Source organism: Diabrotica virgifera, chromosome 7 (assembly GCF_917563875.1).
Source record: "Diabrotica virgifera virgifera chromosome 7, PGI_DIABVI_V3a".
In the NCBI taxonomy this organism is placed as follows: domain Eukaryota; kingdom Metazoa; phylum Arthropoda; class Insecta; order Coleoptera; family Chrysomelidae; genus Diabrotica; species Diabrotica virgifera.
In genome coordinates this window covers 94120508-94137985 of record NC_065449.1, presented here as the reverse complement: position 1 = coordinate 94137985, position 17478 = coordinate 94120508, and the positions used below count along the sequence as shown (strand labels likewise).

The window sequence follows — 17478 nt, the reverse complement described above, 5'->3', positions numbered from 1 at the left end:
CACTTTGAGATAGGGTCCACGTTTCAGCTCCATATATCAAAACCCGTCTTATTAAGGTCTTATATATTATTATGTATCACTTTATCAATCAAAGATAGAGTAAAACAATCATAACAAAGTAAAACAGATCATAACAATATATTTTTATGCACTGCACGTTTTATATTTTTATTTTTTAAATGTTTATGGAGACCGTGAACAGTTCTGTTTGCTATTGCTATGCGTCTTTTTATTTCATCGCTTGTCGTGTTTATTGAGTTTACTAGCGATCCAAGATATGTGAATTCCTTGACTTGCTCAAAGGTGTGATTGTTAATTTGAATTCTGTTAGATATTTCGGGAGGTTTTAGAAACCAACATATATTTGGTTTTTTCCTCGTTTACCACAAGTCCTAATTCACTTGCCGCGTCCGCAAGCCTTGTAAAACACTGCACCATGTCTCTCATACTTCTGCCCACTATAACTATATCGTCAGCGAATACGAGAATTTGCGTCGATCTATTAAAAATAGTTCCATTCATTCTAATATTTAATTGTCTGACTGCCTTTTCCAAGGCAATATTAAAGAGGAGACACGCCAGCGCGGCTCCCTGTCTTAGACCATTATTAACGTCAAAGAACGTAGAGTTTTCTCCTTGAATTCTAACGCACGAGCTTACGTTTTGCATTGTTAGTTGGGTCAACTTAACTAACTTAAGTGGGATCCCAAAGTCTATCATTGCATTATATAATGCACTTCTTTTAACACTGTCATAGGCGGCTTTGAAGTCGACGAAGAAATGGTGGGTATCTATGTTATATTCTAGTGACTTTTCTAGAATCTGCCTATGTGCTTGAATTTGATGTATAGTTGACTTTCCAGCAGTAAATCCGCATTGGTATTGACCTACAATGTCCTTTGTAAAATGTTTAAGTCTTTCAAACAATACATTGCCGAATATTTTATATGCAGATACTAACAAAGTAATGCCTCTATAGTTCTTACAATCCAGTTGATCACCTTTTTTATGCAACGGACATATTACTCCCTTTAGCCACTCTTCTGGTACCAATTAATTCTGCCATATAAGAACTATCAGTTTATGGATTGCTGCAAAAAGTTGATCACCACCTTTTTTAAACATTTCCGAACAGATTTCGTCGATTCCTGGGGCTTTATTGTCTCTGAGTTTTAGGATGGCATTTTACACTTCTTCTTTTGTTGGGTCTCCACTGTGAAGTTGATGATGTAGATTTTGTTGATTTTCTATGTTGTAACCTCCTTCAATATCGTTTATATTTAGATGTTCGCTGAAATGTTGTGCCCATCTGTTAAGAACTGAGTTTTTGTCGTATAGAATATAACCGTTAGTGTCTCTACAAATTTTTAATCGTGGTTTAAATTCTCGACGGCTATTATTTAAGGATTTGTAGTATTTTCTTGTTTCATGTTTATCAAATAAACTTTGTATCTCATTGAGAGTGTTCTTTTCGTATTCCCTCTTCTTACGTCGATGGATACGTTTTTCCTCTCTTCTAAGACGTCTATATTCTTCTTTTTCTCTCCGTGTACAACCTGCGTCGATGGCTTTTTGATATGCTACATTCTTTCTATTTGTGGCCATTTCACACTCATGATCAAACCAATGATTTCGTTTTTCTGACCTGGTTTTGCCCAATATTTCAACCGATTTCTGTAACACAATATCTCTTATATTTGCCTATAGTTGATTAATGTCTTCTTCTAAGTTTTCTGTCCTTATTTGATCTTCTATTTGCTGTCTGTATACATTTGCTATGTCGGGATCTTTTAGTTTATTAATGTCGATTTTTTCTTTCCTTTTCCCGATCTCCTTTTTTAAATTGGATATTCTTTCTTTAAATCGTGCTTTAACCAAATAGTGATCACTATCTATGTTTGCTCCTCTAAAAGACCTAACATCAACGTTTACTTTGTGTTATTCCGCTATAAACCATTGTGCAGTTGTCTCAGTACTTTAGATATTATATTTAGATAAATTACAGCATTATTATTATTGATGATTAAAAATATATAAAATGATGACACATTTGTCGATTGATTTGATAAGACATCTCACATTTGTCTGCAAAAATAAATTTTAATTTAAAGTTATACAAAAATCGATCGACATTGACTGGTCTATACTACCTCGGGTGCTCCGAACCGAGAGAGATATCGGGATGAAGCGAGACAAAGCGATGAGATGTGTGTCCATGGCGCGCGGCGGCGAACATCAAAGCAACCCGTCATCAAACATTCTTGCCGCCGCCGACGGATAATCGCGGCGTCTTTTAGATCAACTTGGGCCGTGCTAGCTGTGGACTTAAAAATTATAAACTGGCTTTGATGAGGCCAGCACGACATTTGTACCCGTTTCGATGTTCATCTTTTTTCTCTTGTTTTTTTGTTTTTATAGCCTTATGCCTTCTGGGTCTTCTGCCACCTTTGATATTACGATTTAATACTTCTTGGGCTATATTTATTGTGCACCAGGAGCCCAACAAACAGAGAAAGCGATTGATATTTCAATACAAATTACAATACATGGGCCCATTACGTAATCCTACAATGGGCTGGTGAAATAAAATTAATATAGCATAAATGCAGAGAGCTCACAAAATCGGAACTTTTAAAATCATTATATTATACTCATAGATTGCATTACATGTTTCATTATTAACTGCAAAAATCTACAGTCCATGATGAGGCCAGCACAACATTTTGTGCCCGTTTAGATGTTCATCTTTTTTCTTTTATTGTTTTTTTGTTTTTATAGCCTTATGCCTTCTGGATCTTCTGCCATCTTTGATATTATGATTTAATACTTTTTTTATTTATTTATTTATTTACCCACGGGAAAACCCCATTAACAGTAAAAATACAATAAACACAATAAAAAATGAGGTACAATCATTCATTAAAATATAAAAAGTAAAAATAAGAAAAGCAAAGGCTTGAAAAATCACCAGGCAAGATATATAAAATGTACACATGTAACTGAAACAAACCAAAAAAATTATACAAAACACAAATACAATAATAAAATACAACAACATTGCAAGATGAAACCTAATTATCACATAGCAAGAGATCTCCTCGGTTGGCCCAGGCTTATATTAAACAGATCCATATCAAAACCATTAAGGAAGTACATATATCTATCTAAAGGCATGTTACTACCGTAGGATGTTCTGTGAAAGGCCGTGTTAAAGGTAACATTGTAGCGTAAACCTGGATATGGAACATTAAATCTTATACTATCCAACAAACTGGGACAATCAATAAGTCCATTAATGATTTTGAAAACAAAGACACCTCCCGAAATATCACGCCTAACACTAAGGGGAGCTAATGATAAACGTTGCTCAATCCCAGTGTAATCATGGTTCTCAATATAAGTCTGAGTTTTATAAGTATTTATAATACTTCTTGGGCTATATTTATTGTGCACCAGGAGCCCAACAAACAGAGAAAGCGATTGATATTTCAATACAAATTACAATACATGGGCCCATTAGGTAATCCTACAAGGGGCTGGCGAAATAAAATTATATAGCATAAATGCAGAGAGCTCACAAACTCAAAACTTTTAAAATCATTACATAGGTACTCATAGATTGCATTACATGTTTCATTATTAACTGCAAAGATCTACAGTCCATGATAAGGCCAGCACAACATTTTGTGCCCGTTTAGATGTTCCATTGTTTCTGTTGTTTTTTTGTTTTTATAGCCTTATGCCTTCTGGGTCTTCTGCCACCTTTGATATTACGATTTAATACTTCTTAGGCTATATGTATTGTGCTTCAGAAGCCCAACAAACAGATAAAGAGATATATGATATTTCAATACAAATTACAATACATGAGCCCATTAACACGTTGACAGACAGAACATTTATAGACGTCTAATTTCCTTTGATGTAATGTGACACAACGTCTATAGACGTTGCATTTTTCCCTATTCTACTTTGCAAAAGGGGTCGTTCAAGTATTACGTAACGCAGGTGGGGGGAGGGGGATCAAAAATCTTCAAAAATTGCGTTACATACTAGGTACTTGAACACCCCATTACGGTGCGTTACATAGGGGGGAGGGGGGTCAAAAATCGCGTTACGTAATACTTGAACGCCCCCAAATACATATTATGGTGTCACACTTGCTTATGCATTTGACGCACTGTCCGTCAACGTGTTAGGTAATCCTACAACAGGAGAACTCACAACACCAAAACTTTTAAATATATAGATATAACACATATAGATTGTATTATATTTTTCATTATTAACTTCAAAATTGTAGAGCTGTTGAACTGAATATTATGTTAGTGCCAATAGACAAGTCACTCAGCCATTATTAAACTATTACTAGTCGCCAAATATGGCATCTCTAAAGCCATATCAGATATGTTGCACATGCCGTACTGTGTTGCACATGCACATACTGTGGAAATAAAATGACGTAAATGATTGTGTAATTTTGTGCAACTGTATTTATATACTAGGCTGTTCAATAAGTTTTGCAGTTCGATAAGAAAAACACAATTTTATGAGTTGAAATACACTTTATTATTAAGTATAGTCTCCCTGAACATCAGTACACTTGTGCCAAGGAGATTTCAATTTATTAATTCCATCCCTGAAAGGAGAATCAGGAAGGAGGAAGGGCTGCAAAATACGCTTTCACAGCCGTTATATACTCATCATTTGATGAAAAATTCTTTCCACACATACATTTTTTAAGTATTGAAACAAATGAAAGTCACTAGGAACCAAATCTGATTAATACTGTGGATGCTCTCACAATTCAAACTTTAATTCATGGATTTTAGCCTTTGGTAAAATACTCAAATAACAGAGTGGATTGTCCTGATGAAAAAGGATTTTTTTCTTTTGCAAACCCACGATTTTTTTCCTTCAGCTGGTCTAAATGGTTACAATAATATCCAGAATTTATTGTTTTATCAGTTTGCAAGTAATCCACAAAAAAAAATTCCTCTCACATCCCAAAACTGATGCTAAAATCTTCTTCGTCGATTTCTGGACACAAACTCTTTTTGGAGCACAAAAACCAGATTCTACCACTTTTTAACCTTTCGTTTTGATTCAGGATCATGGTGATAGATCAAGTCTCATCCATTGTGATGAATCGACGCACAAAATCTACTTTATCCTTTCGAAAATGCCCTAAATATTGCTGAGAAAGTCGCATTTGAATGTGTTTGTGGTCAGTTGTCAGCAAATGCGACACCCATTGTGACCACAGCTTTTTGAAACCCAATACTTTGGCCAAAACATTGCTTACACTGCCGAATGAGATGCCTAGGGATTCTATTAAATCATTTTCAGTTACTTGACAAGTTTCCAATACCTGTCTTGCTGTTTTTTGGGCGTCCTTGATGTGGATTGTCTTCAAGGCTTGAAGGTCCACATTTAAATTGAGCAACTCACTTTCTACAGTAATAATTGAAGGCGAAGAGTCCTTATACACTTTTAACATTTGTTCATAAATTTTCTTTGCCTTTAAACCTTCAAAGAATAAAAATTCTGCGCAATACTTGATTATTTCCATTGTAAAAAATACTGTGACACATCGATACTAAATGGCTTCTAAAAAAGAATGAATTGGCAGATTGAAATAAAACTTCACATAAGTTCATATGAAGAATGTACCAACATAACAAAAAAAAATTAGGCTAGTAGCAACGCCCTCTCTTATCGAACTGCCAGACTTATTGAACAACCTAGCATGTATTATATTTATATATAGTAAAGTAGGTAGTAATATATTTTTATGTTTTTTTCAAATAATGGTACTTACAGTCGGAAAAATGAAAGAATACCCATGACCAATCACATCAATCACTTATTTTGTATTTGCTGTCTTTTTCTATAACAAATGTTTGTTACTTATAGAAAAAGATAATAGTCAGCAAATACAAAATAAGTGATTGATGTGATCGTTCATGGGTATTATTTCATTTTTCCGACTGTAATTAATATTTATTTTTCAAATAAACAGTACTTACGGTTTTCGTAATTATTCTGTTTTATCTAATCCAACTAGCCACAAAATGTATTTCTCTCAATTGTTAATTAAAAAAATTTTTATAAAATAGATTACAGCAAAATTTTTGTAATATCGCAACACATATTACAAAAAAATATTGCGTCCGTATCTTGGGTACCGATAGGTCACTGTCATGCTCTAATGTATTTTTTTTAGACGTCATATAGAGTAGTGTTGTAGCTTGCACATTGGTGAAACATTTTATTTGCAAACGAATCAAATTTTGCCTCACTCTTTAGATAGTAGAAAGCGCATCTGAGCATGTATAAGTGAAATATTTATTGAGTGTACTTTTAGTCATAGACAAGGATCGTTAATGAAATAGGATAGAATATCAATAGAAGGATGTCCTGAGCTAATGTTTGTTGAATATGGAGCATTGATATCTCCATTGAGATACAACCGAATCTCACTGAAGATATAATAACTAATGTGTGTTCCCAATTCAAGTTGAAATAGTAAAATTAAATTGACCAGTATGCTCTATGAATGGAAAACCTATTGGGCATGTCTTGGACTATCTAGGTAGAAGAAGTAATCAAAGACCTAAAAATAAAATGGTGTTGCTGATATTAAGGAGGTGTCAAATAGTATGTCCCAGGAGTATATTTGAATAATTCATGGAATCAGTCAGTCTCAATCTTCAATGTCAAACATTTACTTTATACATACTTTATTACATACAGTAGACTTGCGATTATCCGAGGTAACTGGGACTGTGACTACCTCGGATACGGAAAAACTCGGTTAACACTGACATTGGTTATATTGATAGAAAAACACGTGAATAATCATAACTGTGGATATTTTAATGACAAAATTAATACAGTACTGTCTATAAAAGATAAAAACATTTACCTTAATAATGTTACTGTTTAAAAAAGTATTTGATTTTGCATAAGCTTTGCTCCTCTTTTTCATTTTGAGGCGGCGATGTTGCGGCATGGTTGAAAATTGTAACTCACCTGTTCTGACTTTTGCCTCGGTTAACCGAGGGGCTCGGATGACCGAGACTCGGATAATCGCGAGTCTACTGTACTTACTTTATCCTTATTTATTAGACCATATTTCTACACTAGAAATCATTACCCTTGTATCATTATTTTGAATTTTGTCAAGTTCGGTGATCCTACTTAAAGATTCAAATTATCCATTACTTTAAAAGATAATATAACATGAAGATTCTCTTAAAGATAACATCAATCATAACTTCTGTACAGCAAAATAAATATTTCAAAGTATGTAATAGACACTCATTGATAAAAAAGATGATCTAGTCAAATTCAACAAAAATTTCTTTTAATATAAAAAAAATTAAAGTAAATCAAGCTATGATTTATGTTTGTTGATGCAACAAATTTGATTTAACAGAACTGTCTGTTTCAAGGAGTGTATTAGAATTTCAAAAACGAAAGTAAAGTCTATGAAAATCTAGGAAATCAATTACAGTGGACTCTCTCTATAACGAACACGGATATTACGAGGTTTCGCTTATAACGAAGTACGCTAAATATCCCATGAAATTCCTATTGAACTATTATAACACCTCTATAACAAGGCATAATTGGTTATAACGAGGAAAAATGAAATCAAGGAATATGTTTTTTACCACCCCAACTGCTTGTATATAGAACTTCCCAACATCTGTGTTATTATCGAGGCCAGTGGTGTAATAAACACTGCCTGCAATAAACTTCTTTCGGTTTATCTATTGACCGATATTTATTACATATTGTAGGAAAGTTACAGGTCGACCATCGACACCTAATAAACTACGTAAGAGGCATCAAAAAATTTCAATATTATTGTTGTCTAATATAACGAGATCTGCTTACGAGGTAATTAGTCTGCCCTTTTAGTTCTCGTTATAGAGGGAGTCATATGAGGCGTCATCAACATAACAATATCTGGATCAACATCAATCTAGAGAAATACCTGTCTCTTTGAAATATGAACTTGGAAGTAAGCTTTAAAGCGAAGGATGGAAAGAAAGTGGATTTCATTGATTATGAACCAATGTTTACTCATAAGATATAATTAAATGGACCTTAAAATTTTTCTAATAATCTTTATGGATGTTCTTTGTCATTACCTAATACAGTTGAACCGCTGATTGGAATAGCCTTGTTGTGGCCAAGCAAAAGTATTCCTATAACTGGGATATTCTAATAACCGATCATTGTAGGCCAGTAGAAACATTTCGGGACCTCAAATTTTTATTCCTTAAAGCGGGACATTCCTATAACTGGTATTCTAATACTTAAGCGGGTTCGACTGTACATGCATCTTTTTTGTTCAGTGTGTAATTTTATAACTTAGTTTCATATTATTAGTTTGTGTTTATTTCTCATTAGGTCTTCTTCATGTGCCTCATCCCTCACCCTTTAACAGTATTGGCAATCATCATGGCCCATTTTACTCTGTCGCAACAGTTCTGAAGAGTTATATTGTTGTTTTTCTATGCCACTGCTTTATATTTGTCAACCAGGATGTGCATTGTCTCCCAGGTCCTCTTTTTCCTTCCACTTTCCCTTGTAACCAATCAAATCAACTCATATTTTTCATTTCTTACTATAAAACCTAAGTAGCTAATTTTTCTTTCCTTCATAGCTTACTCTTTATGCAGTTATTAATATTTTCCTATGCTCTAACTAGTTGTTTTGAGCTGCATCCGAACCATTCTCTCAGGTTGTTCAGCCATGAAATTTGTCTTCTTCCTATGCTTCTTCTGCCATCTACCTTTCCTTGCATTACGAGTCGCAGGATGCCATAGAGATACTGTAGCTTTATTTTTTTAATTGTAAGTTTAACTTCCTTCTCTTTACCTATTCTTCTCAGTACTTCATTGTTCGTAACTCTATCTACCCAGGAAACCCTCATAATTCTTCTATAGGTCCACATTTCAAAGGCGTTAACGTTAAGGTGTCTCATTGTACACTGTATATGTAACATTTTGTTAGGCGTACTTTAAGAGCTAATGTTAAATATTTCCTACATAGGAGCAAAGGTTATTGTTGTTTATATCACCTCTACAAGAAAATTTCTACAATCAATAAAATTATTGTAGATATTATGTAAAAACATGGATTCTTCAGAATATGTTTATCCGTTCTTTATTATGTATTCTACAATAACTCTTCATCAATAAATCTTCAATTTTTTTACTTTATCTTTAGACTCATTTTAAAAATTTTAACAAGTCATCTTTTTGTTGTTTCCCATTTTCTTCATTAAATTTCAATTCAACAAAAACAATTTCTTATCATTTATCCACAATATGTTAATTAAATAAAATTATGTACCATGAAATCAGAAAAATATTTACAAATCATTCAAATTTAAATCAATATTCTACTCAGTTATCTAAATTGTAGAAATTAAATTAAAATATATTTAACAGTTTCAGAATTTATTTGTTGGAAAAACAATATTATACAGGGTGTCCCGAAAAGATTGGTCATAAATTATACCATACATTTTGCGGTCAAAAATAGTTCGATTGAACCTAACTTACCTTAGTACAAATATGCTCATAAAAAAAGTTACAGCCCTTTGAAGTTACAAAATGAAAATCGATTTTTTTCAATATATCGAAAACTATTAGAGATTTTTTATTGAAAATTGACATGTATCATTCTTATGGCAGTAGCATCTTAAAACAAAATTATAGTGAAATTTTTCCACCCCATAAAAATTTTATGGGGGTTTTGTTCCCTTAAACCCCCCCCATACTTTTGTATACGTTCCAATTAGTTCATTATTGTGGTATCATTAGTTAAACATAACGTTTTTAAAACTTTTTTGACTCTTACTATTTTTTCAATAAGCCAGTTTTTATCGAGATGCGGCTTCTTTTTTAATATATTTACATAAAATTTTTATGGAGGTTTTGTTCCTTTAAACCCCCCAAATGTTTGTGTACGTTCCAATTACACTTTTATTGTGGTACCATTAGTTAACACAGTGTTTTTAAAACTTTTTTGCCTCTTAGTCTTTTTTTGACAAATCACCTTTTATCGAGATATGGCTTCTTTTTCAAAATATACCTAAAAATGTAAATTATAAATACATTTTCAGATTATTAACAGGTCTCTATAATCGTACTTAACCATATATAAATATGTGGTGGATTCGACAAATATTCAAAATAGGTCGATAAACACTGGCTTATCAAAAAAGTACTAAGAGGCAAAAAAGGTTTAGAAACTATTTGTTTAACTAATGGTGTCACAATAATAATTTAATTGGAACGTACATAAAAGTTTGGGGGGGTTTAAAAGAACCAAACCCCCTTAAAATTTTTATGGGGTGCACAAATTTGACTTTAATTTTCTTTTAAGATGTTACTGCCATAATAATGCCACATGTCCATTTTCAATGAAAAATCTGGAAGGGTTTTCGATATATGAAAAAAAATCGATTTTCATTTTGTAACTTCAAAGGGCTGTAACTTTTTTTGTGTGCACTATTGTATATAGGTAAGTGAGGTTCAATCAACATATCTTTGATCCCAGAATCTGTGGTATAATTTATGACCATTCTTTTCGGGACACCCTGTATAATTTGATAGAGTATGATGATTAAGAAGTGTGGAGATATAAGACTCTCAGATATACGTCTTTACTGTATAGAGGTATCATGAATCATTACAACAAAGATATTCATAAAAGTGGAGTATTCATTTGGTTGTAAGTTTATATAATTAATACATAGTGGTTATCTACAAAAAATAGAGTTCCTATCCAGGTACTAGTTTAAAAAATCAAGATTCACTTTAAAAAAACACTAATTTCGAAATTTCCTTTAGGCTCGATGCGCTGCGAGCAAGCTGCTTGTTTTCAAGCCAAGTTTTCTGTCAACACACATTTGAGCAGTTTCTCGGGGTCAATACTTGCCAGAAATAAACAGCTCTGTATCTAAGTTGAAAACGATCACGTAGTCAATGTGTACTGAATGATTGCCCATCACAGACTGCCAAACTGCCTAACTTGTTTTCAAGCAGCGTGCTTGTGGTGCTGTAGCAGAAACTGGCATACTTGCGGTCCACACCACTTATAAGTCACTTGCAAACAGCTTGCACGCTGCCGCTCAGCTCGAGTGTGCAGTGAATATATTCAACTCATGTACTCCTGGACTCCTGAACCACCAGTGATCACATGTACCTTATTTATTCATTGACTTCTTATTCCACATTAACCTGCATGAAATCTAAATAATAATTCTATAATATTCCCTATTCTTCTGACTCCACAAAATGTGATGATTTCAAGTTGTTTCAAAGCGAGTCTACTAGGTTTCCCATTTTGACTAGCTTTTAAAAGGAGACATACTTTAACATGTTCAACGCTCCTACCATGAACAGACCTCAACTAAACTGCCCAAGCTCATAACAGTTCATTTAGTAACACAGTACTACTGCAGACACTCATGCATTGTTGGCACAATTGATGAAACCTAAAGTGCTGACACACTGTCAGCGTGGGTGCTGAATGAGTTAAATAGAAAATATATAAAAATGAAAGTTGATCCCCTATCAAATGCATTGTACATTAACACATTGATCCAGTTGGACATAATATATGGCTGACACCAATAATGCTTATTAGGCCACGTAGCTCATATCGTCGCCTCAAAGCAACATATCCTTATACAGGGTGTTTCATTGGGAAACGGAAATACTTTAATGGTAAATAGAGGTCACCGAGCCGTTTCGAGATATAGTACATTTTTTACCCTACCGACTTTTATAACCGAGTTACAGGGTGTTTTATCGATTTTGCCCATTTCTTTCCTAAGCCATAACTTTTGAACCACCCTGTATATTTTTTTGATATAAGAAAAATCCAGGTCCGGACTAACAACAAATTATAAAGTAATTGTGACCTTAAAACAACACCCTGTATATTGAAATTTTGAAAATCTGTTTGCATATTTGAAAAGAGCACAAAAAAGTAAGTTTAATGGTTCGCTTCAATTTTTCGGCCAGACAATTTTATGACTTTAATTTTGAAATTATATTGAATTTTTTAAGAACTTTGACATTAAAAAGCAGATAATATTAACTTTTAGTTATAAAATATTAAAATTAATGATTAAATACTCATTCTAAAAATAATCAATACTTATTTACCACATTGGAACGACCCAATTACTAATGACAAGAAAAATCCAGGTCCGGATTAAGAAAAAAATACAAAGTAATTGTGACCTTGAACCAACACTTTGTATATTGAAATTTTAAAAATTTGTCTGCGCATTTTAAAAGAGCATGAAAAACTGTGATTAAGGGCTTATTTTAATTTTTTCGCTATTGATTTAATTACATCAATTTTGAAATTATATTGAAATTTTAAAGAACTCTGTATTGTTAACTTTTAATAATAATTTAATGTTAATGAATCAATACTTATTTTAAAAATACTTAATACTTATTTACTACACTGGCTTCATAGATTCTCTGGATTTGTAGCTATATGCACATCATTAAAAATTAGAATTGTGAGAATTGGGATATTTTAATGATTTAGTAAAGAATTAAAAAAACTGCTATATCTAATAAAACAAAAATTCGTTACAATTCAACAATTTAACATAAATTAAAAATATTTGAACTATAACAGTTGGTCAAAATGTCCGCCATTGTGTTCGATGCATTTCCTTGCTGGTTTTAAAATATTTCGAATCGATTTTCTAATTACATTGGGATTATTCTTAATTTTTCTGGCAGCTTCTTGTTACCTTGACAGAATTAATCAATATGATTTCAAAATTGCCGTAATTAAATCATCTGCGCAAAAATTTGACATGCACCTTTTAACGCAGTTTTTTATGCTCTTTTAAAATACACAAATAAATTTTCAAAATTTCAATATACAGGGTGTTGTTTCAAGGTCACAATTACTTTATATTTTTTTCTTAATCCGGACCTGGATTTTTCTTGTTATTAGTAATTGGGTCGTTCCAATGTGGTAAATAAGTATTGATTATTTTGAAAATGAGTATTTATTGATTAACTTTAATAATTTATAACTAAAAGTTAATAATATCTGCTTTTTAATGTCAAAGTTCTTAAAAAATTCAATATAATTTCAAAATAAAAGTCATAAAATTGTCTGGCCGAAAAATTTAAGCGAACCATTAAACTTACTTTTTTGTGCTCTTTTCAAATATGCAAACAGATTTTCAAAATTTCAATATACAGGGTGTTGTTTTAAGGTCACAATTACTTTATAATTTTTTGTTAAACCGGACCTGGATTTTTCTTATGATTAGTATGTCGGTCGTTTGGGTTTTGAATGAGACATATCGCACACCTAGTTCAATTGTTCCACAACTGCAAAAAATTCGAATTTTGGGTTAAGGCTGTAAAATATTGCCTATATAATGCAATACAGCCTGAACTAAAATATTGTTTTGGATAAGTATAAAGTAAGTTACTTCGGTATTTCACTGTAGGGTTTTTGGAGGTTTTGAAAATGCAATATGGCCATAACTGGGAGATGTGGCGATAATATACACTGCCACAATACAATCGATGTAATTCAATACGTTCAATACGGCCACAACTGCAAAAATCAAGAGAGATGTGGCGATAATATACACTGCCACAATACAACCGATATAATTCAATACGGCCACAACTGCAAAAATCAATTGATTTTTTCATTATATTGCCACCGTATCTCCTAGGTATCGTTTTATAAATGACTTTCTTCACAATGCAATATCGCCATAACTATCAAAATAATAATAACGTTTTATTTTTAATAAATTCTAATAAGATCCAGCCAATAAGTGTATAATTTGCTGCCTAAATTGTAATTTTGAAGCAAGTCATTCTCAAAATAAATTATTTACAGGGCAAAACGCGTTTACTACAGAACGTTTTGCTCATTTCTCGAGAATATTGTGTTTTGCACTTGTGGCACTATTGAACTAGGTGTGCGATATGTGTACCAAATATCAAAAAAATATACAGGGTGGTTCTAAAGTTATTGCTTAGGAAAGAAATGAGCAAAATCGATAAAACACCCTGTAACTCGGTTATAAAAGTCGATACCATACACATCGCATCAGTCCCATTTGAGTTAACTGGTTGATTGGTGCACTAGTGCAACAGTAGGATATGTACATAACCTACTGTTGCTTTGAGGCAACGATATATGTCTGACACAATACACAGAAATATATACGTGGACCTCAGAATTTTTTTAAGACTAGCTCTGGCAATCAATGTCACTAACTGAAGCAAAATCCACTGATGTAAATTTCAGGTCCATAGAGGTCATACCCTCTTATTACATTGGTACTCTTTGGTTAGGTTAGGTCCAATCTACCCTATAAGTGGGCACTTAACCACCCTTATATTAAACCAAAGAGGTGTCTACTGTGGCTCATTGGTAAGGGTAAGGTACATCCATATCTACTAACTACTAGGTACAGTTGTACTTGTACCTACGAAGGTACAACTCATCTAACACAACTGTGTGCCTTGACTTATGCATAATTTTGGTTAGTTTGAGTTTGAGTTAAATCAAGCCATACAGACAGTGGGGGTTTAAGAATATTGTTTAACACAAATTAACACAAGATTGTTTACCAAATATTGAAAAAAATGCCCCCTGGCCCAAGTAGCAGTTTTGTCAATACACAGTGGTCCCTAGGGACCTCCATAGCGTATGGGGTACTTCCTAAATTGATCTTTAGGGACTGCCATGGTGCGTAACATGTTAATTAGGATGTAAAGGTCTTGATAATTTACAAATTTTCTACACTAGAAGATTTATAAGAGGGGATTATTTTTATTCCTTTACCATTATTTTTAAGAGGCTATTAGGATAATGAAGGCACTATTTCTGTGAACATTCTTTACTCTTAAATCAAGTAATGTAGCAAAGTTTGTTAAAAGTGTACACCACTATTACAATTACAAGTATTTTGTTTGTTCATTTGTTATGAACCTTGATCAGAATATTAAGTAGATATTTGGAATTTAATTTTAATCTTAATTTTTAATCCAGGATTAAATTAAGGTCATAAAAAAGTAGAAAAAATAGAGGAAATCACATCTATACTAAATTTACAGTCAAGATGCAGTAGAAAAAAACAAACCAAGACACGTTAAATGCTACTAGGAGCACTCCCGAATCATAATTTACAATATATAGGTATACATTGTAAATCCCAAATCATGATTTCCAAAGTTTATACATTGTAAATTATTGTAATGATTCGGGAGTGCTCCTAGTAGCATTTAACGTGTCTTGGTTTGTTTTTTTCTACTGCATCTTGATTGTAAATTTAGTATAGTAGGTGTCAATTCTAATATCCCCTTATGTCTTTGGCTATTTGTTCTGTATTTACAAATATTATCTTTTATTATTATTTAATTTTAACTTTCGAGTTCTATATTTTTTTGCAGCATTTATTTTATTTTTTTCTTTCTTGTCTTTTCCTGGTCATATCAGCACCCGCTGTGCCACCTTCTAATAGTGATCGGCTGCTTATTATTATTTTGTTCCTGTTTCCTGTATTTTAATTGATTGCATTTATTTTGTTTATTAGCCTCCTACTTTCACAACCATATAATATTATATTAACACTTTTGCTTCAATATTTTTATATAATTTTTTCTATTACTATCTCAGTCAGTAGTGAGTAAAAAGTAACCAACCTGTTATATTCCTTTGTCCATTCTGTATTATTTTGACATCCTTGTTATTTGCATGATACTTTTCTTTTATGCCCCTACATATATTTTCGTCAATGGTGAAGGAAACTTTCTTCTAGACATTTTATATTTTTGTTCTGTGTAATGAATCTAAGAAAGTTAAAAATAGTTCCTAATATAATTTGTCTTCTATTCTTCCCCCATTATTCTTCTCAATACAATTTCAGCAGTCTAATCAGATGCATTCATTGCAATAGCCATAATTTTCTAAACCAGTGCAGTATAAGACAAATTACTTACTATCTAGAGCATTAAACACTAAAATTTACATAATACTCGCGTGTTGGTATCAAACTTGCACGTATCTGCATAACCAATAACAAAATTCTCGCCAGTTATACAAAACGATAAAAATAATAAGATACTATTTATGTACTGTCTTAAAATCTTATTCCTACTCTTTTTGATGGGCCACGATGCATCATTTAACACAGATCTTTAACCTAAAATAAGTCTTTTCATTTTCTCTACCTAGTTTATTGTATGTATTCATAACTCCATCATTTTAATAAGAAACAATCGAAGACAATATAACCTCAAGCACAGAAGAACATAAACAATATGAATAACTCACCTTTTTATAGCACCTATTCCTCCTTTCTGTTAAAAATCCGAATGTTATTTTGGTACTCAAAACATAAACACTACACATTTTAAATTTTAACACAAAAACATTTTGCAGATGTAACAGGATAAAAAGAAACGAGGATTAATTTAATAACAGCACTCATATAAATATATATTTTCACTATATTTTTAACAATAAACAAAAACGTAAAACAGTAACCCAATCCCGTACTAAACTAAGGTCGCCATGAGAATGAGAAATAATTCATTGGGTCCTACTCCACCTGCCAGACAACTGTTGAACTAATCAACTTGTCTGCGACCAATAGCAACGAAGTACTTGTAATTTAAAAATTTTTAAATCGAAATATGCTTTACGAAAGGTTACAATTTTTAAAATATTCTTACTATTTTAGTTATTTTAATGAATCAATTTTCGATATTATAATAAATCAATGTTTGATAGTAATAAAGCAGTGGCATAATGAGGTTATTTCCTTAAATACTTAAGAAATATACATAATATTTTATTTTATAAAAACTATTTTATAAAACATGTAACAATAAATTCATTATTTAAACAATTTAATTTAACAATTAAAAGAAGTTAACAATATATTAGTCACTTAATTACTATGTGTGGTGGAAGTTAAAGGATAAGGATTTGGCAAGAGTGTTTAAGAGTAGAGTGCTGGAAGAGCTTGAGAAAAAAGATACGGTCAATGGGTCAATGACTGGTGGGAAGCCAAAGCCAGCACTCAGCAGCAAAGTTGTGGTATCAGTGGGAGAAGAAGTGCTAGGAAAAACATCTGGTAAAAGAGCGGTGGCTAGGCCACTTAGAGAGAATGAATGAGGTGGATCCGTCGAAACATATTTATAGCCAGAGACCGGATGGAGTGAGAAGACGCAGGCCCAAAATTTAAGGACCAGGTGGAAGACGACTTGAGAGTGTTAGGAGTGCTAAATTGGAAAACCAAGGCGAAGGATAGGAAGGAATGGAAGCTGATTCAAGAACAGGCCAAGACCCACTATGGGTTGAAGAGCCAATTATGATGATGAAAGAGTCTACTAGGAATAGAGGACAAAGAAACTTGGTGGTAGTGGAATGATA

General features: G+C 32.6%; 1 protein-coding gene across 2 annotated transcripts in view; it reads right to left on the bottom strand.

Moving 5' to 3' along the window:
• LOC114327508 (axin-1) overlaps positions 1–16612 on the bottom strand; it is a 220694-nt gene extending 204082 nt beyond the window's left edge. Inside the window, exon 1 of one of the 2 annotated variants that reach the window (XM_028276148.2) lies at positions 16375–16612. The gene's annotated coding sequence lies outside the window, so the exon portion shown is untranslated. The remainder of the gene's footprint in view (positions 1–16374) is intronic. The other variant, XM_028276149.2, reaches the window with a different exon arrangement.
• Between the last annotated feature and the right edge of the window lie 866 nt (positions 16613–17478).